Consider the following 9,257-nt stretch of genomic DNA (forward strand, 5'->3'; position numbering starts at 1 on the left):
CTATGCATATCGGCTCATCACAAAGTCTGAGCTCAGGTTTCATAAGTTCTTAGCTTATCATTTGAACAGCCCATGTGCTCAATTCTATTCTAATAGAGTCGAAAGGGGACAAGGGAATTTACAGTTTCACTGTGCTGGCTAGCATGAAAGCCTTGTACACGATGCACCTGACCAAATCAAGACCACCCAATGCGTCCTAAAGCTCTTTCACCATGCCTTCGGATAACAAATCAACACCTTGTTCCTTAGCTGTAGTAACTGCAGACCATGACCTTGAAATCCTCAAAAACCCTCTGAAAGAGTGTTCCTTAGCTGTAGTGGCAACGGCTCGCCTTCGCATCCCAACCCCACACTCTCAAATGGGAAAGGGAGTTTCTTTTAGCAATCAGTTAAGAACTTTATATGCTGGGGTCCCAAAAGGGCAGTGTAGTTTCGTGGAAGTTTTTCACGGCCGGATGATGTGTAGGGCTCACTTCAAGATCATTGTAGCACCACACTGCAATCACGCCTCCCAGCTTCCGGGGCGGACGAGTCACGAGGGAGTATAAATTGGGGAGGTCAAACCAGTGCATTGCTTGAGCCACCGTAATCAAATTTACTGAATTTTCGCCTCCAATTAAGCTCGCGATTTCGTCCTCGGGGTGTGAATGCAGCGGACCCTAAATGCTACATCACACATTTTAGCTAGGCCACGCTTGCATCAGTGGCGATCACCTCGTCGTGGTGCTTGGCCTTGGGTCTTCCTCTGCTCTTGGGTCGTCTTTGCCTTGGGTCTTGGTTTCTGCTTTGATAACTGCACTCCCCATGATTAAACTCTAAACTTTCCCTAGATTTAGGAAAGGAAAAGTAAGGAACATTCAGACTGATAGTGCTATTTTCTGATCACCGTTTCATCTATACTATTAATGTACTTTGTAATCATAAGTATATATTTTATACCCATTTACGGTTTAAGTCTCTTTTGGGGGGAAATGTGGACTTGATTTTACTCCTTTCTAACAAGAAAAAATGTTGACTCTTGTAAAAAGCTCTTCTCATTGATATACTACTATCTGTCTAGATTGAGTTTCGCCTTTTATTTTTTTGTTTAATTTGAATCTTAGAGCTCGTATACTTTGACGTTCTTTTTTGTTAAATTTGAAACATCTGAGGCTTCCACAACACTCAATTTTGATATGTAGATCGTCAAATACTTTCACATTAAATTTTAAAAATTCAGATAATATTTTTAATTTTGGTGAAAAACAATAAAATACTATGTTTCTACTTAAGTGCAATTAAACAAGCCCAATCTGTAGTTTTTCATTGGATTCTACAGTCCCCCGAATAGGAAAGTGCAGGATGTAACCACCAAGCTCTGCTGGTTCACATTGGCCAATAAACCAAAAAGAATACTCTTAAGTAATCTTATAAGGTAATTGACCATTTGGGGTGGCATTGAAACCTGTTAAGAGCTACATTTTGTTCAAGCCCTCTCACCCTATGATCATTTGTGTCCCTATTTTGATCACATATGGGCCTAGTCTAGCCACAAACCATATATGTACTAGAAACGATCCTCCTTTAGCAATCTGTAATGACCCGGGCCAACCAGATACATGTAAGCCAAGTATAAAAGAATACTCAAAGTAACTACACAACGTATTGAGAATGAGTGTTAGCTTATAAATTACTCAATAAGACCTCTCTTGATTGATATCGGGTCTTGAGATATCACATATAACTCGTTAAACTTCGTCTAAGCCATTGTATTAAGAGTGAATAAGTTTCGACCATCAGATGACCTCCACTAATTGATAGAGGACATGAAACTCAATCTAAGCCTTTGGCTTCAGAGTGAATAAGTTTTGATTGCCAAATTATTTTAGAAAAATAGAAAAAAATTTATGAATATTTAATCAAAATTATTGATTATAAGATTGTTGGCGTTACCATTGATGAAGGAAAATTATGACATGTAAAAAGTCCTTAAATTTAGAAATTGTAAATGAAGATCATGTCATAATTTACTCATAATAGAGAAAATAAAAATACAAGAAGTTCATGTTGTTTACTATGTTTCATGAAACGTTATAAACGTTAGAAAATTTAAATTCACGAGATTTTTAGGTAAAATTACTATATTTTAAAGGGTGATCATTAATATGTCATTTGTGAGGGCTTATAGGAAAGTTATCATTATTAAGGAAAATTATTGAGTATAGATATCATCATGAACGCCAATTTATGGTATCGTACTATACTCTGGATTAATTACTAAGTATTAACATTTTCGGGTTATGAACTCTAAAGACAAATAACAAATTGAAAATATAAATTACCAGTTGTAAGTCAAAACAAATTATAGTCATTGACATAAATAACAACCAATGAAATGAAGTTACAACATGTAGGTCAAGCCTAGCTTATTTTGACATCTGAATTTTAGTCGACAATTCAAAAATTCTTTTATTTTTTTTTTAAAAGGAGAGAAATAACAAAAAGAAGGGCTCCAATTCGGTCCATGCAAAAAGAACATGACATAATCTCTACTGCACAATAGCCCATGCAAATACAACTATTAGAGCCCATCGCCATGGTACCTTAGCTCTCTTTGGATCCGCCGAGTTCCAAAAAGTTTCTTCACCAGGTACCAATCAACGCCATAATCCACTGATCACCATCTCTGACTGCCAGCTTTCATCGTCGCATCCCATAACTGAACACGGCGAGATCGGCCATAACAGGATGGGGGAAAACAGAGCATTAGTTTTTAGAGTTACAAAGGGTTCATTGAAAGATCTTTCTCATTGATTGCTCTCATTCGCATGTTTTCTTCGTCGATTCAATCGCCGTAGCTGCCATCGATCGACGTCCTCCGCCGTCTCCAAGCTTCGCTGGCCACGCCTCTGTTCTCTCCTGCATTTCTGATCGGAGTGTCCAGAGTGCTTCGCACTCACTCGATACTTCTGCGCGGGCGTTGAACTTCATAGCCGAGCGCATCTAAAACCTTTATCCTTTGGTATGCTCATCGTCAGAAAATCCAGCATCCCTAAGATACGACGAATCCAGTTTCCGTTCGAACTTCTCCGCTGGTTCTAACTTCGTTCCTGGACGATCGTAAGTCTCTTATTCTTCGTCTCGAGCTATTGTTGCAGTATGCATACCGCCGATAAACCAGGTAAACTCTTTCCCCTCTTTCTTGCTCTGTTACGGTGAGTTGTGTAAAAGAGCCACGTTCATGTAGTTCGGGTGTAATTCACTTAAGATCTTAGCTGTAACTGGATGTCTTGTGATGGCTTTTGGCTTTGTGATTTTTAACCCTGATTTTTGGGATTTTAGATGAAAACATGGCTTTTGTTCCGTTCCATAGCTTGAGTCAATCGTTTTGTTGCACGTATAATGCATGACCGAGAAATAGATCATGACAATGTCAGATCTGAAAACGTGTTGATATGAATCGTTTCTCCGAAGTTGATTTACTAAGTGTATAGATCTAGTACCACCCATTGTGTCATTGTTACTTTTTTATGTTGTTTATTGTGTTCTCCGTATTGGATGATCTTCTCATGATGAACAATGGCGAGGAAAATGAGTGAAAGTCACCGGTATGCATATTACCAAATATCCAGTATTGTCTTGAAATTGCTCATATTAGCTTTGGTAGTTTTTGATATTCAGAGAATGTTTGCCAATATGAAAATTTTTGTCACCGAATGGCCGGTGATAATGGCTGAGCGTAATGGCTGATTGTGAAAATTTGGCGTTTCTTGATAGAGGTGGTTGATGGTGGAGCATAAATTGGTTTACAACTTATGATTTTGAAAAGTTGATCCATGGCTGTTACCTTTTAAGTTCTGGAAATCTTATGTATTAGTTAGGATTTTTTTTTTCTATCAGTCTTACTCTAACTCTCAACTCACTCTCAAACTTTTTGTACTGCTTTTTACAACACACAACACGTGAAAGTCGAAAGCTATATCTGAAACTATTTGTCTCCGCCCCAACCCCAAGAAGGTGGGCAAATGAACCCCCCACCTCCCACTTCTCATGAGGGAGGGATGCTCACTAAGGCAATCCCAGTGGTTTTATTAGTTGGGAGTTTGTTCTCAAATCGCAAAAAGAGCTGCATAGAGCTAAAAGAGCTTTGATTCGTGAAAGGGTACAAAGACAAAGTGATAATAAAAAATAAAAAAATGAAAATGCTGATAAAAGGAAATAAATTGAGCTCAATATTAGTTATAATAGAAAATGGTTTGGCTTGCGGTAGTTTCAGCTTAAGAAGGCTTGTCATCCCTACCGCCATCATCATCCCTGCTGTCGTCCTCATTGTCCTCGTCATCGCCATCGTCCCTACCGTCATGCCTGTCATTGTCGTCATCCTTGTCACTATCATCTTGTTGAGGAGAGGGAGGTTTGAAATTATCATATCTAAGGGGGATTAAACGTCTTAAAGAAGAAAACAGATTCCCCAAGCATCATGCGACAATAATCCTTCGTTTGAACACCCAAACGCAAGTGCCCAGCCAGAATCAACGTAAGAGGTTTTCCCCACCCTTAATCACCATAAGAATGCTTTCTAAAGCATCAATCGAACATAAATCTATTAAAATCAAGCAGCATTCACAAATTTGCATATCTTCATTCCCTCAAAATTGGAACGGAGCAACCGTTAGGCTTTGATTTACTCCTTTGTGATTCTCCCAAGACTTGAAATAAGTTAAAAAAATAAGGAAATCTGATTGGGAAATTTGGGAGAAGCAGAGGAGGTGTTGTGTATAGAGATGCGAAGAGATAGGAAAATTAGAATGTTGAGAATGACTCAGAGGAGTTACGTGAGACAAGTCGGAAGCACCACAACATGTAGCTGGTAAGTTTTGGAAATACCCCTCATGCCACAAGTTTAGGACATCATTTACGATGTCACTGTGCATCGTGATGGAGGTGGAGCAGATATATCGTATTTCAGAAGCTAGTACTGTTGACTGTTAGAGGTATATGCCTTGTGCACGTGTAGTACTAGATTTGATCTTTCGCATGCTGTTGGTAATTTATACGGTCAATTTGTGTACACATGGAATGGGTTCTTCAGTATTCGATTGGATGGTAGGGAAAACAATTGACCTAGCGTGGTAGTAAGTGGGTAAGTAGACCCGAGTCAAGCGGGGTAGAGAGTGGTCGATCTGTAAGCTGTTATATTGTTACTCTTGTGGGTTGTGACATGAGTGGGAAGGTTTTGTCTCAAGACACAGTGATTTCATCAATGATTGAGGCCAAAAATAGTGACAGCAAAAGAAGCGGAAGAGCTAGTTTGTCTGACACTATATGACATGGCATATGTCATGATGATGACATGGCAATGTCGTGGCATAGGCAATGACAAAGCATGTAGGATGAATAGCACAGGCAAAATGATGCAACTTAAGCGGCCTGGGGAAGGTGTTGGGAGAGCGCAGTAATGTAAAGCAATGAATGGTGACTTGGCCGCAAACTTGAGCCAATGTGGAGATTTGTCGAGAATGTCCGCTTGGATTCAAGTGAAGAGATGCAAATAGGCATCTACAAGTGCATGGGCGTCCAGAGGGTTAATCCCCGACAATTGCAGAGGCACCGGTGAGTCAAGCCATATTGGGTCGAGCCTAATTGCCGAGGAGCTGGACCAGCTATCATGACTCAACCAAGCACCCAAGGAGCCGAGGACATGCATAGGATGCGCTTTAACCCTATTTTCAAAACATCTTGGTATTATTACACAATGTATCTTCTTGAAATTGTTAAGGTTCTCTCTGTGAGTTTTAGTTTGAGAAAAGCAGCATTAGAGGTTGAGTGAAACACTGATGAGGATTGGGTGGATTCGGAGGTTGTAATAGAGATTATTTTTTATGTTAGAATCTCATAGTTTGTAGTGGTATCATTGTCATTCTTTCCACGAATTTAGATCGCTCTTTGAACTGAGCTACACAAATTGAGGTGTGTTGAATCTATTTCTTATTTAATTTTCTGAGATCCCATGACTTTGTTGGATTGCACGATATATTGCACTATATTGAATTTATCAAGTGGAAAGAAGTCATGGAGTTTCATCATCAATTTTTAAGGGTAAAAACTGGTTGCATGTCATTTGAGTGATTGTGATAAGCACAGAATGAATTAAAAGCACAAATAGGAAGGAGAGTATAGATTCTTGGTCAGATGGTGAGTGATGGAGAACATTGACCTCACTTTGGAAGTTGATGCAAGTATAGCGAATAAAATTCCTAGTAAGATGGGAATTTTTAATGAGAGATTTTCCATGGTTGAACATTTTAAAATCATTTTATTCTCTCTTTACTAGAATAAAGTAAAAGAAACAAGATGATCTGTGAATAAAAGAAAGGTTTACATGTTCCAATAGATGATCCCCAATTTCGGAAAAAGTTGTTTCGATAGCGAGTCCGACGCTTTTGTTTGTGCATTCAGAATCAACTCTCTGTAGCACTCCCAAGTGATGATTGAATTATGGGGGCCAATGTTGAGTAACCACTCACAATCCCTTATATCTATCCGGCACTCCTTTGGTATTTTTGAGATTGATGCATCAGTAATCCTTTCTATTGATCTGCACCTAGAAATAGTCAACTTCTTACAAAATATTATTTCTAAACACTTCAAATTCTTCGTGTTTTACAAACCGCCTAACCTTTTAACAAAATGAAAGCCACAACATTAAATTCTTTCAAAGCTTCCAATGTTGAAACAAATTGAATCTCTTTGGCTCTAGGCAAGTCGACAGATGAAATATTTGAAGCATCTTCAAGGAGCTTGAGACAAGGGACACTCTCCTCCCACCATAAGTCAAATTGGGAGCTTGTAGCCCTCATGTGTGGTTGGGATTTATGACAAATGGATGTAGATAATGCCTTTCTCCAAGGCACCCTTGACGATGAAGTCTATATGATGCAACCTCTTGGCTACAAGGATCCTATCAAACCCAATCATGTCTATAAATTATGCAAAGTAATTTATGGGCTTAAACAAGCTCCCCGCGTATGGTACAATGAATTAAGTGCCTTTCTCCTTGATCATTCTTTTGTCAACTTCAAAGCAGACAATTCCCTTTTATCTACTCCAAAAATGGGACTCACATGTGTTTTCTGGTCTATGTTGATGGTCTCATCATCACTGGAATTGACTCCAAAGTTGTGAACCAATTCATTCCCTCACTCTCTCACCAATTTTCTGTGAAAGATCTCGAGTCTCTACACTACTTTTTGGGAGTTGAAGTCATACTTACTCAACACGGTGTACTTTTATACCAATACAAGTATATTCAAGACCTTCTTGAGCGCCATAAAATGATTGCTGCTAAAGAGGTTGGCACCCCCATGCAACAGGTACTACTTTGACTATTATTGATGGCACCGAACTCAGAAATCCAACTGATTTTTGAAGTTTAATTGGTAGCTTACTATACCTTATTATTACCCGACCCGACATTGCCTACACAGTCAATAAGTTATCGCAGTTCACACACAAACCCATCGACACTCATTGGACGGCAGCCAAGCGTCTACTTCGCTATCACAAGAGTACCATCTTTCATGGCTTACATTTGCGCCTTGATACCACACCAACACTTCATGCTTACTCTGACGCCGACTGGGCCAATAACTCAGATGACTGTACTTCTACTTCCGTATTTCTTAGCTACATTGGCGCTAATCCCATTTCTTGGAGTTCTCGGAAGCAAAACTTTGTTGCGCACTCCTCCACTGAGTCCGAATATAGGGCCGTAGCCACAACGTCGGCCAAACTTCTTTGGGTCCAAAATCTCCTTCAAGAGACCGCAGTTCATTCGACACAACCCCTCGTCATCCATTGTGACAATATTGGCGTGATATATGTTTGTGCCAATCCGGTCTTCCATTCTAGCATGAAATATATTGCCATTGACTACCATTTTGTTGGAGAGCTCATCAAAAGAAACCGTCTTCAAGTCTCCCATAGCTCAATACATGATCAACTCGCAACTTTCTCACTAAACCATTATCAAAATAACGAGTTCATCAACTTTGACACAAGATTGGTGTTTTCGATGGAAACTCCATCTTGCGGGGCCGTATAAAAGAATGTAAACAAATCTGATTTTTGATATTATTTTTTGTTATTTTGTTACCTTTCTTGTTGCATATATTTTGGGATTCTTTGCTAAAATTAAGCAAAGAACATTATGTATCTTCTCCTATAAATTCATCTAAAATGTAAATAATGTATAATCAATAATATAGAGCATTTTAAGCAGCAATTATAGGGAAGAAGAGGACTGGACCAGAGTCGGAACTAATTGCTCCTCTGATGAAGTATCAGAAGGTCAGAACTCCAAATGCTTATCGGTCCACTTCCATTAATCTTTATTTTTAGAGCAGTCTTGTGGATTTTGTTGAATTTGTAGGTTCGAAACGGTCTTGAAGGAGAGAATGTTAATAAAAATAAGATAGGCAGTGAAGAAACCTACAAATCTTCGCTATATGATGCAGCGGCATTGATGGGAAAGCGGAGGTCGTCTTCAAAAAAAAAAAGGAACAGAAAAGAAAGAAAAAACCAAATTAGAAAATTCAAAAACTATTATTTAAAATATCAACGTGAGCATCGATTGTGCCACATAAAATGGCTAATGTCTACATCACTGATTTTCAGTTAAAATTAGTCAAATAAACTCAATTGGTATAAATACATTTAGAACTAAATTGGTTAAATTAAAGATTTATAACTAAATTTGGACTGCTGTACAACATTTTTTGGTGCTTTTCCTAATTGAATGGAAACATTTAGTCTAATGCACGAAAACTAATACACAATATTATATGATCACTGTTCTCAAATATAATAAGATGGGTAGTTCATCCTTTTACAAACTTCTTAGAAACATGGTTAAAGAATGTATATCGGCACATTTCTATCCTTATAAATAAGTTGTAACAGTTTTGGATAAACACACATATAATTGTGGTAGATAGACATGTGGCAACATGAGACATGTCATCCACTTATATGTGTTGATCTATTACATTTAAAAGTTATTGGGTCCACCCTATTTATGTGAGACATCAAATTTAGTAGACCAATGTGTAATGTCATTTATTAATTTGTCCGATGCGGTCCCCAAATTTGATCTAATATTCAACATGGTTCTTGAACTTTTTAAGATTTTCTTATAATCTAGGGACCACATTAAACATTTATTAATAGTTTATGAACTGCATTAAACAATTGGATTTGGGACCACCTTGAACAAATTT

General features: G+C 38.3%; 1 pseudogene; it reads right to left on the reverse strand.

Moving 5' to 3' along the window:
• Window positions 1-118: 118 nt before the first annotated feature.
• On the reverse strand, window positions 119-7,963 carry LOC104417967 (annotated as a pseudogene).
• Between the last annotated feature and the right edge of the window lie 1,294 nt (window positions 7,964-9,257).

Source organism: Eucalyptus grandis, chromosome 8 (genome assembly GCF_016545825.1).
Source record: "Eucalyptus grandis isolate ANBG69807.140 chromosome 8, ASM1654582v1, whole genome shotgun sequence".
In the NCBI taxonomy this organism is placed as follows: domain Eukaryota; kingdom Viridiplantae; phylum Streptophyta; class Magnoliopsida; order Myrtales; family Myrtaceae; genus Eucalyptus; species Eucalyptus grandis.